Genomic DNA, 16,857 nt, shown 5'->3' with positions numbered 1-16,857 from the left:
CATGATTCACTATCCCTACATCATCCAACCTTCTCTCCCTCTCATTCTCTTCATTCATCAACCCCTCAAAGTACTCTTTCCATCTCCTAAACATACTCTCCTCGCTTGTGAGTATGTTTCCCTCATTATCCTTTATCACCTTTACCTGCTGCACATCTTTCCTAGCTCAGTCCCTCTGTCTAGCCAATCGGTACAGGTCCTTTTCTCCCTCCTTAGTGTCCAACCTTTCATATGCCTTATCCTTAGCCTTCACCACCTCTCTCTTTGCCATGCACCTCATCTCCTTATACTCCTGTCTACTTTCCTCATCTCTCTGACAATCCCACTTCTTCTTTGCCAACCTCTTTCTCTGTATACTCTCCTGTACTTCCTCATTCCACCACCATGTCTCCTTGTCGTCCTTCCTCTGTCCAGATGTGATACCAAGCACCTTTCTAGCCATCTCCCTTACTAGCTCTGCTGTAGTTACCCAGCTATTTGGTAACTCTTCACTGCCACCCATTGCCTGTCTTAACTCATCCCTGAACTCCACCTCACAATTACCCTTTTTCAATTTCCACCATTTGATTCTTTGTGCTGCCCTCACACTCCCTCCTCCTCTTAATCACCAACGTCATCCTACAAACCACCATCCTACATAAATAAAATGTGTATAAATGGATATGACTGGTGTAATCCCAAGAGGTCATATAGTACAACTGAGAGAGACTTGGACAGAAAACAGTGAAAAAACAGACAAAAAAGGTGGGTATTTAGTGTATTGTTGGAGATATGGTGGGGGGAGAGAAAGATGTCAATTAACAACTAGTATATTCCTGCAGTTTGCATTACTTTCCTAGTCAGTGTTGTTATCTGTACCTTACAAGTATTACTATACTACCCTATTGTTTTAGTTTGGACAGTGATATGGTTGTCAACAACTATATACATGGACTGATTTTACCTGCAGTATAAACCTCTTACCTGGTATACCAGTGGAGGAATTGTTTATTTAACACTAACTGTTTCTACGTATACTCCCAGATTCCAGGTTGATGTTATGCACATACCTGTCCATCTCTTTTTGCACAGACTCTGCCTTTCTCTTGACCACATGCAGATGAACTGGGACATATGTAGACTATTGCCATCTTCAACCTTTAGTGACTTACAACACTCTTATACAGAATTTCCTAGACAGTTATATTATGTAGCACAGTGTGGGTGACAGTGGTCAGTGATACCTTATTATTCAGAGCAACTGCAACACTCACAATGCCATACAATACCAGAGTAAACAGTACCAGTACAGGGTATCAAGCTTTTATTTCTCAGCACAGTGTTCGTATCTGACGTACCTGTGGGAGCAATGTTTGTTAACACTACCTGGAATGTTGCCACACAAAGTACTAGATTCCACATTACTATTATGCACATACATCTCAGTCTGTTACTGTACACACACTGGTCACAGCTTGACAACATGAGGGTGTAGATGGGACATTCTTGGCTTATTACTCATAACAGTTTAGGGAGTTGCTAGAGTGACAGGTTTGTTCTTATAGATGTGTGACAATCAGTTGTATTTCTTGTTTGCTGCCTATACGTCTGGGATCATCCCACTGATTTCCCAAGGGGACAGAGTGACAGGCTGCAGATATGGGTGAATTTACTGGACATTCTGGACATATCTGTACAGTTGTGGGGTATGATTCTGTATGCAGACTACTACCACTCCCAGAATCCGAACCAAGACTGTGTGCAGTAAAAATGCAACAGTTCCCATCTCAGCTGTTTGTGCTATTCAGATTTTGTTGTCTGTCTTTTCCCTGTTTTCTTTGTCTCTCTCTCTCAGTTGTACTAAATGACCTCTGGGGATTACACCAGTCATATACAGACATTCCTACACATTTTATTTATGTTGCACAGTGTGGGTAACAATGCTTAATACAGCAATATTATGAAGTGATTGCAAATCTACATTACCATATGATACCAGAGTACACACATGCAGTCCAGCAGTTTGACCTTCATTGTCAGGCTATTATGCTTTTATTTACATCCAACCTATATAAGACTCTTCCTGCCTTATTCTCTGGTGTATGCAGTACTTGCTTTAAACAATACAGGTTTTATACTGGCAAGTAACTTACTAATACTTTTAGATTGATTTCCTGTGACAGTACATGCAAGGGTATTACTAACCTGCCTCACGTTGCAACCTCTCCAAGCAACTTCCATGGGCCTCCTGGTTTACGGCCCACTCACTTGCCACTGTGAAGGACATAAGAGGAATATTTAGCCATACCTATCCATAATATACATGAGCTGGCAATTATTAAACAGGTAGTGGAGTGATACTTACACGCACCTGGAACCTTCCCTGTTGTCCTAGCCTCTTGGATCCACTGATCCAAGAGATCCCCCTTTTGCTGCTTCAGGTCAGCATAGTGATGCCTGGCCTGCTCACCAGTTTGGGGTATGCCAGTGGCACTGGTGAGGTCACAGGCGAGACAGTCCCAGGCTTCTGATTTATATTGGGAACCCTGGTACTGGCCCTGCAGCAGTCTCTGCTCATGGTCTTTGACAAGGTGTCCTGCCATGACTCTGGACTCCTGGATGCCCCAGCGCTGCACCTGAATGCACACTCCCTCTCCCAGTCCTGACATGGTGCCTGCAAGGGGAAGCTACAACCAGTTATGATATGTATTTCCACCTGTTGGGTTTAAGTAGGGCTGATTTCCCACACTTTGCCATGATTGGACGGTTTTGAAAAGGTTAAACTATGGGCAAACCTGCTTACCTAAGGTTGGCATTGTTTAAAGGGGTATACCACTGGGCAAATTGAATTAGCTGGCCTACACATTGCTTACACCTACTAAGCTGGCCTGTGCAATGCTTGGCATTGCTTAATATTTACTTTGCATTATATTTGCTTTTTGGCATTAATTTATTATTCCTTAGATGTTATATATATGTCTGGTATGCATAATTCATGTGTACATATAGTGTATGGGGTCCTTATGTTTATTAGTGGACTTCAACACTCTATTACAATTACACCTCACATCTGAGCTTGCTTCAGTACTCCAGTTCACATATTTTTGTTATGTAGTAGGTTATAGAACATATGACTGTATACTGATTCCTTTCACACGTTCAGTTTGATTTTACTATAGTGAGGATTTGTTTGGTGATACCTCAGTCTTATGTACTGCTGTAATGGCTTGATGCTTAATGACTGTAACTATAGTGTACAGAGTCCTAGGTTCAAGACCTGCAAGGCTGTGTATTTCATTGCTGGGCAGGACAGCGGCTGTTGGATACAGAGTGATTAAGGCACTTTTAAGTACTTGTAAGCGGGTTTGCATGAGGGTAAGCACTGCCAACCTTCAGTTAAATATGCTTACAGAGAGTTAGCTTCCGTATAGCTTAACCTGTGTGTGCATTGCTTACTGCTGGGCAAACGGGGTCTATATTATAAAAACAAATGATCAAATGCTCAAACGTTGTTATATCGAACTCAAAAGTTCGAATTCACAACACATTGAACTACCAGAATAGCAATTGTTTTCCCCAGGGAAAAAAAAATCACTCTTCCCCAAAAAAAAAAAACAGAAAACAAAACAAAACACATTCAAACATTACATAAAGTGGGGGGCTTCACCCCCCCCCACATCCTCCCACTTTTCCCAGGGAAAGAATTTGCTTATATGCTGCTTCATCATGTTGCGCTTTCGACATTTGAAGTTCGACTAAGACGCTTTCAATAAAATGCGTCTTCAGTCTTCTGATAGGAACCCAGCAAACAGGCTTAAACCTGTTTACTGGTGCTTACATATGCTTACTCCCGCTTACTACTGCTTAATACTGCTTACACTTACTTACTAGTGGTTACTCCTGCTTACCACTGCAGTAATTTAGACAGCAATGTCTAATGGTTCTTTGGAAGGTGGGGGATTTGGAAGTTGTGTGGAATTATTATTCATTAAACATTTTACCTTCCATTTGTATCCCTGATTCCTGTGTACATATAATGTATGGGGCACATGTGATTATCTGTGGACTTTACAACATTATGACACTGACACATCACATCTGCATTTAATGCAGTAATCCATTTCACAAGTATATATTATTTAGTAGGTTATGCAACTAAAAATATTGGTCATAACATGATTTGACATGAAAAATGGAATGTGCTGCAGTGGGACCCAAACAGGGAATTACTGCTCGTAAGGTGAATGCTCTGTAGAATGCACTATTGCTATACAGTTTCATTTGCATATATCTTGCTTTTTATCCTCTTGTGGCTTTTAAGCTGCATTAACCATAGCTAAGTGATGGACAAACCCCCGTACCTATGGTTAAATATAATCTGTTTCATAAAAAAAGTATCTTTATATTTTTTGTGTTAACTATTGCTCTTGTACATGTGGGGGGATGTTGCTGGCGGTATGCATACAACTATGAGCAGTCTCGTTCGTTCTTTTAGGGCTTTCTGCTGTTCTTCACTGCAGGGGCTTGTATATTCTGAGAGCTCTGCTCTCAGACATGCCCCCTGCACTCTTACACACTTCATGTAAGATTAGAAGCTCAAGCAGCACAACTTCATTAATATGCATGGAGCGCTGCCGTCCTGCTCCTAAATGGCCGCTTCCATGCAGGACTAAGCTAGTCCTTCACGGAAGAATAGTAAATCTGGGGGAGTAACTATTTACATTTGTAATATTTTGTAAACAACTTACAATATCTCAGCAACCACTCATGTATTGCACATACTGTCAGCACCAATTTATTCATCTAGTTGAGAGCTTTCATATGAGACTAGAGTTTTCTCTGTGTTACTTGGTTGTTGAGATATTTAGAAAAATGTGAAAATTATATCTATATAAATTAACATCATAGAAACAACAGTTAATATCTATTTACTTAACTGGACAGAGGACAAATATTAATGTAGTTGAGTTTGCTATTGTGTAAGCTCACAGATTTGAACAAGCAATATTTGACGCCTAGAGGCATCAGTAAGAGTTAACTGCAGATGCACCCAGCGGCATCACTTGGATGTAATGAGTTAACTGCCAGATGATGTGCATTACACAGGGAATTATATACAATATGTCTAAGCACTATCCAAGTCTTCTCATAATTCCCACATATGACATACATCTGATATTTGCTGACAGCTTATGCAGTGTAATGATTTTCTACACAGATAATATGCCCTGATGCCATGACTCAAGACACTGATACATAATGCCATAGAGTACTGCACTAATGTAGACTTGAAACATCATGTAGTGTGTCTTCAGACTGAAGAAGAGTCACTTCCACTGCCTATATTACTTCAGTAGCAGACTTCAGTATGGTCCAGAGACCTGCAGAAAGACGCATGTTGTCTGTGTAATTCTAACCAACATTATGGTATACAGACAACTTGTGCACGGGATTGCCAGCAGATGGTCAGACAGACTGGAGCCAGCCACAGAAGATGTGCCAGCTGAGTAGTTATTGGAGGAACTGGCTGCAGAGTAACATGCAATATTCTGTGAAACTGACAAAGAGGCAGTATCTAATCGAGAAATATGGGCCAGAGCAGACACTTAAAACTAGTGCAGGCATCACAATACCCAGTCTATGCTCCACAGTCGATTGACTTGCCATGCGGTGCATCAGTCATGACTTACTCAAACCTGAGAAAGCAGTGTACAGTATTCATCATACATACAGATAAACACAAGCACATTTCTGGAAAAAGCAATGTGGGCAGTGTTTAGGTAATTAGCTAAGGATGTGGTAGGTAGTGTGTAATACAGCCTGAGAACTGGGGGAATCTGAGTATACTTTGAAAGGAGAAGATAGTGCTTCCTGAGAGTGTAGCTGTTCTGTGGTCCTGAGACTATGTTCATGATTAGTGCTGGGAACACTGCTCTCACAGACATGAATGGATTGTATATGTGTGATTGGTGTTGTGGGAAATTCAGGTGTGAAGCCTCCAGACAAAGAACATTCCTTAGCTATGGGTGAATTCCATGTGAGAAATTGTGCTTCAGCCAATGGTGAAGACAATGGTTAATCATGAGATTGTGACTGCCTCACCATGCCATATGCCTCTCTGCCTCATACCACAGGTCCATGTGGGCAATCACATCATGTCTCACCCTACACACCCAATAGTGCTTGCTGTGGAGGAGGTAGCAGTACATGAATGTAACCTGCCTGCCCAGTGTGGTTTGCCACTTTTTGGAGGCAGATGAGAAACAGCTATAAGAACATTATCAGTCCCAGGGAATACAGTCAGATGTACTCAAAATGGTAATGATTGCACACAAGTGCTTATCCAACATACCAGTCAGACGGATCATGAATTGAAAGCCCTCACATACATTATCACACAGGTTGCATGTTACATCAGTCATCTCATCCAAGGCAGTGGTAGCAACCTACTGTACCTAGATGACAGCCCTGCACATATGCTGTCTAATGCCCATTGTGACAGCTATATATAATAACTAAGAGGCATGTGGGTGTTGGCTAACTACCCACCACTGTGGTCCTCTATCTCTATGCTCTGTAGAGGTGTTGTTGCCTGCTTCATGTGAACTGACAAGGAACAAGTCTACTCCTTAAGTTGGAGTACCAGGAATGACCTGTGAACTCTGGAAAGATGGGATGTGTTATACAGGGAACAGAGCTGTGTAACTGGATGTTGACTGTAATATGCCCTCTGTAGTCTCTACTACCAACACTCCATCTGCATTTGCAGAATGCACAACCATAAGGCCAGCATCACAGTAAATGCCTGATGCACTGAAATCAGTGATGCCCAGTTCTGTAAAGGATGACCCAGTGATCATAGCACCTGTGAAAGCAGATAGATAAACATCCATGTGAACAGTAATGATACCTTACAACCTCTTACCCAAAAAATCTGGACAAAGTTTAAAATAATGGGGGAAAAGACCCAAAAATAGGAGCATATTTTTAATATTTCTCTTCTAAACTTGGAAAGTTGCTAGAATAAATGGAATTTTCTCAGCATGCACTTTTTAAAGGATATGAAGTCCGAAACTGAAATGCATGTTAGTATTTAGTGACTTCAAACCTCAGTGATTTGCCAGAAACCACAAATTTTATGAGGAATGAACCGAAAACATGAGGCAAAAATCTGGACAGTTGAGAAGCATAACAGTACTAATTTGTGAAAATCCTAGCACTCAGCAATGTACCAGTGATATAAATCAAAGTAAAGCAAAACTATCATCATTAACTCCCTTTTTTACAGTTCCTACATGTGTTTGGGGTGTTGGATCAACTGTTACCATCTCTTTCAATTCAATTCCACTTTCCTACCCTCTTTGCCAGTCAGCCTGACTGTCACCAGCTTTCTCTTACACAATCCATCCAGCTCTTGGCTGGACACCCTTATTTCCTTTTGCTTTATTCCTTTTCCTCCCAAATCATCTTCAGTAAAAGGGTGAATTGAAAGGTACTCCTTTGCCTTCTGGTCAATCTGTCTCTCTCTGGTGTGGAAGAGTGTAAGCTCGCCATAACAGGGGGGCTGCATCATCAAAATGAAAGATTCTGGCTGTATGTGGGATCATAACATTCCATAAACATCTGTGTAGAATCTAAAATAACACTGATAGTGCTTTTTAACAGATTTTTGACTCGTAGTTAATGAGCAGAAGTATGATAACAGCCCTTAATGGCTGTTATGGATGGCAGGTGTAACTACTTCAGATACAGCTTCTCTGCAGATTGACCAGTGTGAAATGGAACCTGACCATCACAACTGCAAAGTCCAGATATGTTGCATGGTAAAACGTTGATGGTCTGGTGTTGGTCTTGGTAAACTGGTGGCTGGGTGCCTACATTAGCAGTCTAAAATGTATCCTCATGTGATTGGTAGAGTCACATGGCTCTGCTGACTTGACCAGCAGACCAACAGTTCCTGGGTACAGACATGCGGGCAGTCATGGAGGTGACTCTTCTGTGACTCAGTGGAGCATTGTGCATCATGGCAGTCTTATGGCATTCCACTTATTTCCCATTATGGCATTCCCTGTCCTTGTGTGTCATTTCCATCCACCATTTGTAATCCAATTCTCCCTATAACCAATTGTTGTCCATCTGTCTCCATGTGTGTTCTCAGTCTCACTTCTGTCATCATTGCCTCTGATGGTCTTTGTCTACCTTTTGTTTATCTGCCCTGTTCCCATCCCTAGGCCCTCTTTCTTGCCCAGGCCTTACCCATTTCTACCTTCCCCTCTTTTAGGGAATATGGACAAACTGGAATCTGTCCCACAATAAATAAATAAATAAATACTCATCCTTCCCAAACCTATACTACTTTTCCTTTGCCCTTCTCTGTGTTGCTTGTTTAATCTTCCTCCTTTGTGCTTGCCCTATACACCTAATTCCTTTCATTTATAGTTGAAAGGGTAGGGATTATTTGCTGTGTAGCTCTTATTTGTTCTCTTAGTTATGTCTGTGGTGCTACATGTATGCTTCCAGGCTCATATGATCACGTGACTGCCATTCTGACAGCATGGACATTATTTGACCTGCTGTGTTTTCACCAGCAAATTCCTAAATTAATCTGACCTCATTGTACAACATTAGTCTTACTGTATACTTAATCAGCCATGGACCACATCACACTACTTTGTGTTATCATAAGCATTTTTCCTGTATCTGATCCAATGTGTTGTGTTAACAACCTTCATCAAAATGAAGGATTCTGGCTGTATGTGGGATCATAACATTCCTTAAACGTCTGTGTAGAATCTAAAATAACAATGATAGTGCTTTTTAACAGATTTTTGACTCATAGTTAATGAGCAGAAGTATAATAACAGCCCTTAATGGCTGTTATGGATGGCAGGTGTAACTACTTCAGATACAGCTTCTCTGCAGATTGACCAGTGTGAAATGGAACCTGACCATCACAACTGGAAAGGTAAAACTCATGGAGTGTTTTTCCTCATAGAAAATCATTGCCAGTACTGTGTCTATCACTGCACATTAAGCGACCCATTATTTTTGGAACCTTCTGTCTCCTTTTTTTTTTCAGTTATTTGACCACTGACTTGATATGTATAATTAAGCAGATGTGGGGGCTTGTCTCCCACAAAGGAGATGCTGAGGGGCTTACCCATACAAGAATACTTACGTTAGAATTTTTTTATCAGTTTCAAGTTCTGATTAGCTTTATTCATCTGGGTGGCACATCAGTCACAAAATAAAAGCCTCTGGCTGGTGTTCATAGTCATTTCCACAAATGCAGTAGGAGTATCCTTGATGTTTGTGAGTGAGCATAGCTAAGGCACAATTTGTAGATGCAATTTATGCTAATATGCAATGTCTTAAGTATAATGAGATATAAATGAGAACATTTCTAAAGCAGTGACTGCTAATTAAATATTCATGTAATTCATAGTCCAATATCTATGCTATACACACATCTGTTGTTAAAGGTGTTGCAGCACCTCTGCCATCTGCATTGCAATCAGCAAACATGCCCTCAGCAGTCCCTTCAGTAGTTTGTTCAAGCATGTGCATTCACTAAAATGACACCAAAATGAGTTATTTTCCCCAGTCAGCCATTCAGTAATTTGTCCAGATATGCATAAGAACTAAAAAGACAGTAAATAAGTTATTTTGCAGAGGGATCACTTCAGCAGTCTGACTATGAATGCACAAGCACTTCATTAACGCATGAATGATTTTCTCCCAGGGATCCCTTTAGTAGTTTGCCCAAGTATGCCCAAGCAGTAAAATGACACTAAATAAATACATTTTTTATAAAGAACAGACAAAAGGTATGATGCAAAAATCTGAATATTCAGTAAAAATCTGTACAGTTGAGAAGTATGTCCTCTGGTGACCTCTTCAGTATTTTTCCCTGTATAAACAAGCACTTCAGTGACACCATAAATGAATGATTTTTCCCAGTGGCCCCTTCCACCCATGTATGTATGGAGAAGCACTACACTGTCACACAAATGAAAAATGACCACCAGTGACCTATTTAGTAGTTTGTCCACATGTGCAGAAGCACTTCAATGACAGCAAAATGAATGATTTTCCCCACTGACCCTTTCAGTAGTTTGTCCATGTATACACAAGCACTTCACTGACAGATAAATGAATGATTTCCTTAGCAATCCCTTTAGCACTATATCCAAATATGAACAAGTTCAAAAATGACACTAAATAAATTATTCGCCCAATGATCACTTCAGCAGTCTATGTATGCCCAGTTCTCCACACACTTCAGTGACACCAAAATTAATGATTTCTCCCAATTTCAGTAGTTTGCGCATGTATACACAAGCACTAAAATACAATAAAACAAACATTTCTTGAAGTAAAGCAATAATCATACCTCCGTTTAATTGTAGTAAATATCAGTTTCCCTTTTAGTCATATAATTAATTTGCTATCTAACTCTTGTATTCCACAGGTAAATTAGTGCTTACTGGCATAAGTTCAGGGTCCTTTACACATTTTGTGTGCAAATGAGGTGCTTTTATATTCTTCTCTATGAATTGTATTAATACATAAATGTCTAATAAGTTTAATTCTCATAATAGCGCTCACCCTAATACTTATGTCTTAAGCATGTTAAGCTTTTGCCTTAGGGAGAAGTATTTACCAAAATCTTTCCATATTCATTGTCTGCCTGAGTGACCTTATTTGTGTAAGGCTGGCATGCAGCTCTTCTCCAATTTCTGCTACAAATTTGCAAAGGGCAGTGTGACGTCCCCACTAGTCTATGTGATGTTCCCAAGCTGGGCCAGCAATCAAGGAGCCTGAATCCTCACCACTGACACTGGAGAGGGATGTTCACTTGGAATACAAATGGATACACTCAGTACTTCCAGACGCAGACCTCTCTGCATCAAGCACACTTTCCCTTAAGAGCACCCAGGGAACACACAGTCTGAGGGTCTGGTTCCTCTCTACATCTCTCCAGACCCCTGATAAGACTCTCCACTGGCACAACTTAGAGTTGAGTCCTTAGCTGGGTATCCAAGCAAAGTCTTACCACACTCTCTCTGCAAAACCAGTGCTTTGTGTCCCAGCTTCAAGCAGCTCACACATACACACACACACACACACACACACACACACACACACATACACACACTCACACCACATCTGGGAAAGTCTGGTACAGATTTACCTGCTGTGTCCCCTTCTTCCCAGACTATAAGGTAGTTATCAGTGCCACCAGAACCCCTGCCAGCTACTTTAAGGCTCTTACAAGGGTGCACAATTATACTGTGTACAAGTTGATATTAATACAAATGGTAATGTTGATCAAGCAGCAAGTTTTCAGAAGTGGCCACAGCTATCACTAAATAAATATGTGCAAATACTCTCAAAACTTAAATATTTTTTTCTTAATGGACCAGCAACAATGAGTTTAAATAAATGTAATATTAAATAATAAAATAACACAAAATACTAAATATCTATTTACAGTAAACACTAGAGTTTAAGTCACAGGCAATATTAAAAATAACACTGATGGAAAGTTCCACAACTATAGAAAATCAGTATTTAGCTAGCCTCACTATATATTCCTGATTGGCTAAAAAACTAACTATTCTTACTTACTGAATAGAGCAAGGCAATATGGGTGAGTGGTCATTGTTGTCAGATCCAATACAGAATACTGCTGAGACTTCAGTCTCCTCTAATATTAAAACAATATTTCTGTACAGAATGACATCACACACATCTGGTCATCTGACTCTGTTTCCAGCACTATCCCCCATTACTAGAAGCTACCAGGGTTTTAGCACCTATGTTTTACTATACACACAGATAGAGCTTTGCTCAGATGTGGTGTAGCTGCTGGACGTCATAGCACCATAAAACCATATGATTCTTCCTACAGAAGCTACCAACTATTCTCTAGCACAGACATTGCATCTCTGGCCCCATTCAAAACTGTGGGATGACATCTTTATAGCTTAACCCATAAAGTAATTTAGTTTCAAGAATATTTTGCAAAAGCAGGTAAATTAAGGTTAACCACTTCACTTCAAGTATATGCTGTTGCAATGTATACATTTAAACAGTTACAATAATGCATGTACATTTCTTTTCCTTCCAGCAGGGCACACTGTTGATACATTTTAACACAAGCAAACCTCACAAATACATTTTAAGCACAAGCATCTGTACAAATCAGTTTGATATACAAATGATATATAATTATTTATAAAAATTTCAGCTAGCTGTGCTGGCATATGTTACACATCTGCTGCCCTATTTCTCCTGGCATGGCTGGCAGTACTCCTATCATCACAGGCAGCATCATGACTACTGCCACTGAGATCATGCTAATTACCACATCCTCAGTTTAGATTGCTTATCCCAAAAATAATACAAAGGGTAGGTCATTGATCTGTCTTGGAAAGAAATGGGAGATCTTTCGATTGTAGGCCAAGATCAATTTCATGGTCATGAACAGAGGTTGTAATTTCTGAACTTACATTTTTAAACAAGTAACAGCAGCAATAAATCAGAATCTGATGGTTCACTTGATATATTTAAATTTTGCAAAAACTTTGACTTGATCCAACACACCACTCAATTGCCCAGATTTTTACAGAATGTCCAGATGTGTGCTTCATATTTTGGTCTGTTTCTGATAAAACTTGCAATTTTCTGGCAAATCGTTGAAGACTGAATTCACTAAATATTGATAGACATATGAATTCATATCTTTCAGAAAAATGCATGTTAATGTAATCCCTTTTATTCTAGCAACTTTCTAATTTTATAAGAACAATATTTAAAATTTATACCTGTTTTCGGGCCTTTGTCCCCCCATTATTTTTGGTTTTGTTAAGATTTCCTCTGTTAAGAAGTTGAAAGGTAGGCCAACATGTAGCTCTAACAGATAAGCTAAAACAGTTATAACTGACTGCTATACAATTAACTGATAACAACTATTTATTTGATAGAGGACAGAGAATTAGAAAGGAAGAATACCATCAGACACAGGGCACTTGACCAGCAGAACACCACAGTTGTTAAGGCTAGGCACTTAACTCTTTAAAATCTTATTTGTAAAGGCACATGTGGAACAGCACCTTAGACTTGGAAGGTGTGATGCAGTATTACATCTTCAATAGATGCACAGGTGATTCATGTGATTTTGAACATTGTATACTTAAGGGAGTATGATAACAGTCTTCTCTCGCATGCTTTGGGAAGAATACTGTGACCCTTGATTTTAAAACTGATGTTTGTTTATTCAAAACAGATGCTTCTGTAAGGGACCTAGAGACAACTCTTAACATCAAAATATCTTCTTTGCAGACAGGACGTTGTTCAGGATATATTATCAATTCTAAATGGACTATTAAAGCCATCAGGGAAACCATTGCCACTGTAAATGTCACCAATTTAACATAACATAAAGTATAATTCAGCTAAACACCTTATTCTCCTGTAGCATATCACAGTCAGCTGTTCCTTATAAAAATACATCATCTAATGTTTGTTCATCTTACTGTTCCTATTCACTATGTCCAAAGACTGCCACAATCAAGCTGATACCATGTGTTGTCTTCTTTTTGGAGTAATTATAATAGTGGTTATCATTAAAGAACTGATAGCATTTCCACACCCCTACCAACATTTAAAATGAATTCCCAGTTCTCTTACTTAGAAAGTTTCACATCATGCTATGGATCAAACTTACCTGGTAGAATTTGTTATTCCACTTATAGGACATAGATACATAAATGCTAGCCAACCCTGGATCCACTGTGCCCCTCTTAGATAACTGCATGTTAAAAGCTAAGAAAACTAGAATAACCACTCTTGTCTTTGCAATATTATCCTTCATTACACTGATGTGATATTAACCCAAAGCCAAGACATCCATTATGCTATCCTAAATAATGTCATTGCCTGCTCCACTGATAAATCCTGAGCAGACACAAAAGGATTTTAAAGTGCTTCAGCTAAAGGCAGAGAGTATCAGAAACAAAGTTAATAATTCAGAAGTGTTGTTGCCTAACGTCAGGCCTGATGTGTGCAACATCATGCAATCACAGCATAAAGCTAATATACTGAATCATGAGCTGAACATATGTGGTTATAATCCCTTTGAAAAAAGACAGAAAGATGTAGAATTTGTGAATGGTGTGTATATTTACATCTGAGATAATTTCAGACTGGATTTATACCTCTTATTATCCCCCCTTCCTCTCTACCTCGATCTTTGAACATGATAAAACCAAGGTACTCCTATTAGGAGCCTTAGTATGAATTTCAAACCTCTGAAACAGTGCCTGCCCTGACCAAACTAGCTCTGATCATTACAAGGGAGCCATACTCTGGGACAAAGAGCATCTTGGCTGAATTCTGACAAATGAGTTGCACAATCTGCTCTCACAAAGTATTCCCTGTGATACAATATAATACATATAAAAAGTAAAATGAAACCATTGTCTCTCTGTATATTTATCTATATCCATCTTCCTAAAACTGGAATATTCGGGTTCTTTTCAGATCTTCAAAAAAAAATAAAAGGACATCAGTTATGGTCATTGTTATGATAGAGGTACTTTATTCCAAGTTTTATGATGTGCTAATACATACACAGCACTGAAAAAGTGAAGGATATGTGCATGGTAAATTCATCACAGATGAAGGCTGTACTGTGTGAAAGAGACAAAATATACCTGAAGTGCTCCCGGGTTGGAATTAACTTGCATGTTGAATAATGACAAATGTTTAAATAGAGCTGAGATGTACTTATTTGTGCTTCTAGAAGTAAATACTCATAAAAAATAGACTCAGATTCGATTATAGTCAAAGATATTATGAAAGAAGTAACTACACTGAGTGAGCTCTACATAAAATGTATCCTGGAACTCATTGCTGAAAGGTGATGACACTTCTCATCAATTCCCGATAAGCCAAATACATTTTTTTATTAAAAAGAGCCAGTTGGAATCAGTTGCCACTGCAGTGACCCTTTTGACTCCTACTTTGAAAAGTATGTGCTTGGCATAAAATAAATAAGATACTGCAAGGACTTGGAAGTCATAGCACTGCTGTAGCTGATAATACCTCACCTCACTTTTCTAAAATTGGCTTGACACCAGTTGACTGATCTGGAGGAGGTACTTATGTCAAACATGTGGCAAGGCACCACTGTGCTTCTTTTGTACAATATGGTGGACAATTATACTGCTTATATTTACTTTCCAATCTCTAAATTTAGTCTATTGGCTAAAATACTGGAAAACGTGCATGCACAAAAGATCAAAATGTAGCTGGTAAATGGCATTGATTCCCTAAAGACTATTCTGTCAGAACAACAGTGCTGTAACGCACAAACTTCATTATGACATTAACAAAGGCCAATGTGCTGGGTACTATCCCTATACATTGATTTATTTAGTTAATTATTTCTTTGCTTACGTTGCTGTTTATTTATTTCCTTACTTACCTGCAGTAACTAGACTGGACTCAGTCCAAGTTATTTTGCTACATTTTTATGATGATGTATATACATATATATTTATGCATACATCCATACATGCATACATATCTTCAGAAAATAAAGACTGGGAGAAGAACTTACATATTCTATTCCAGAGAGTTAGTGAATAGCCAAATAGAAGCAGTTGCATTACATTTTATTGCAGCAAATCATTAAAGACCTTGGACTCTTTGGTATCAGAGGTTTAGACTATTACTCTGCAAGTGCCATTGCAAACATATTTACAAATCACTAGCACACTTCATATTTAAATTTTTCAGTCTAATGATTGTTGAGAGTGTGCCAATCGCAATGGCCTAAGCAACTTTTCCCAAAGAACACTAGTAAGATTGTTTCTGTGCATATTGAGAGTTTCTTGTTGTAAGAGGTGCTAATTTAAATATTTTTTAATCTGAAAATGTGTTATGCCCCACAGAATTTTATATTTACTTCAGAATTTTATAACTTATTCCTCCACATGTTTTCCTATGAGAAAATTATTGTACTGAGTATGGCAATTGGTATGCAGTTCTAAAAGATCTCCACAAGCACTAAATTACTTTGCATATAAACTTTTATGGAAATGAAAAACAAAAAAATAAATAAAACTATTTTTGAAGAATAAAGAAATCAAACAAAAAGCAATTGCTTCTATATAAATTATGCTTGAACTAATTTCTAAAAATAGAAGAGAGAAAAAAACATATATTGCAGTACTTGGCTGTTCAGTCCAATTTATGAAGATTCCCTGAAATATTACAAAATGCTGAAAAAAGTTAATTTCCTGATGACAGGAAGAAATGTTGTGCAAAAGAACGTCAAGACATATGAATAAAGATTAACTGAGACATCATGGGTAGTGAAGCTAAAGCATTTTTTAACGGTGTATTTTATTTACGGGAAAATCAGTAATTACTCCAAATCTGGAATAAGAATTGCATAATATTGTACTGTTTTCTGCTTATGTAAATTGTGTGGCAAAGATGACAAAAATGTCATTTTAATACTAGTGACACAGATATGGGGGCCCAGAAATTTGAAGTGTTGCATGTTTTTAAAAAGTTAACATGATATGTAAATGGTTCCATTCAGGCAAGACAGAAATAAAATAGATGGCATTGTAATATGGTTTCAAATTCTTATCCATAATTAATATATTATGTTTACTCAAAAGCAAGTATGCAACTAGAAAATAATTCAGTAAACTGAGTAGTAAAATTGCATAGATAATCCCCCAGATTCACTATCCTTCTGTGCAGGGCTAGCTTAGTCTTGCACAGAAGCAGACGTTTAGGAGCAGGATGGCAGCGCGCTAGGCATATCAATGAAGGCACATTGCCTGAGCTCCTAAA

Source organism: Protopterus annectens, chromosome 6.part0 (assembly GCF_019279795.1).
Source record: "Protopterus annectens isolate FY-2018-M chromosome 6.part0, PAN1.0, whole genome shotgun sequence".
NCBI lineage: Eukaryota > Metazoa > Chordata > Ceratodontiformes > Protopteridae > Protopterus > Protopterus annectens.
Note: the sequence above shows the minus strand (reverse complement) of the source record.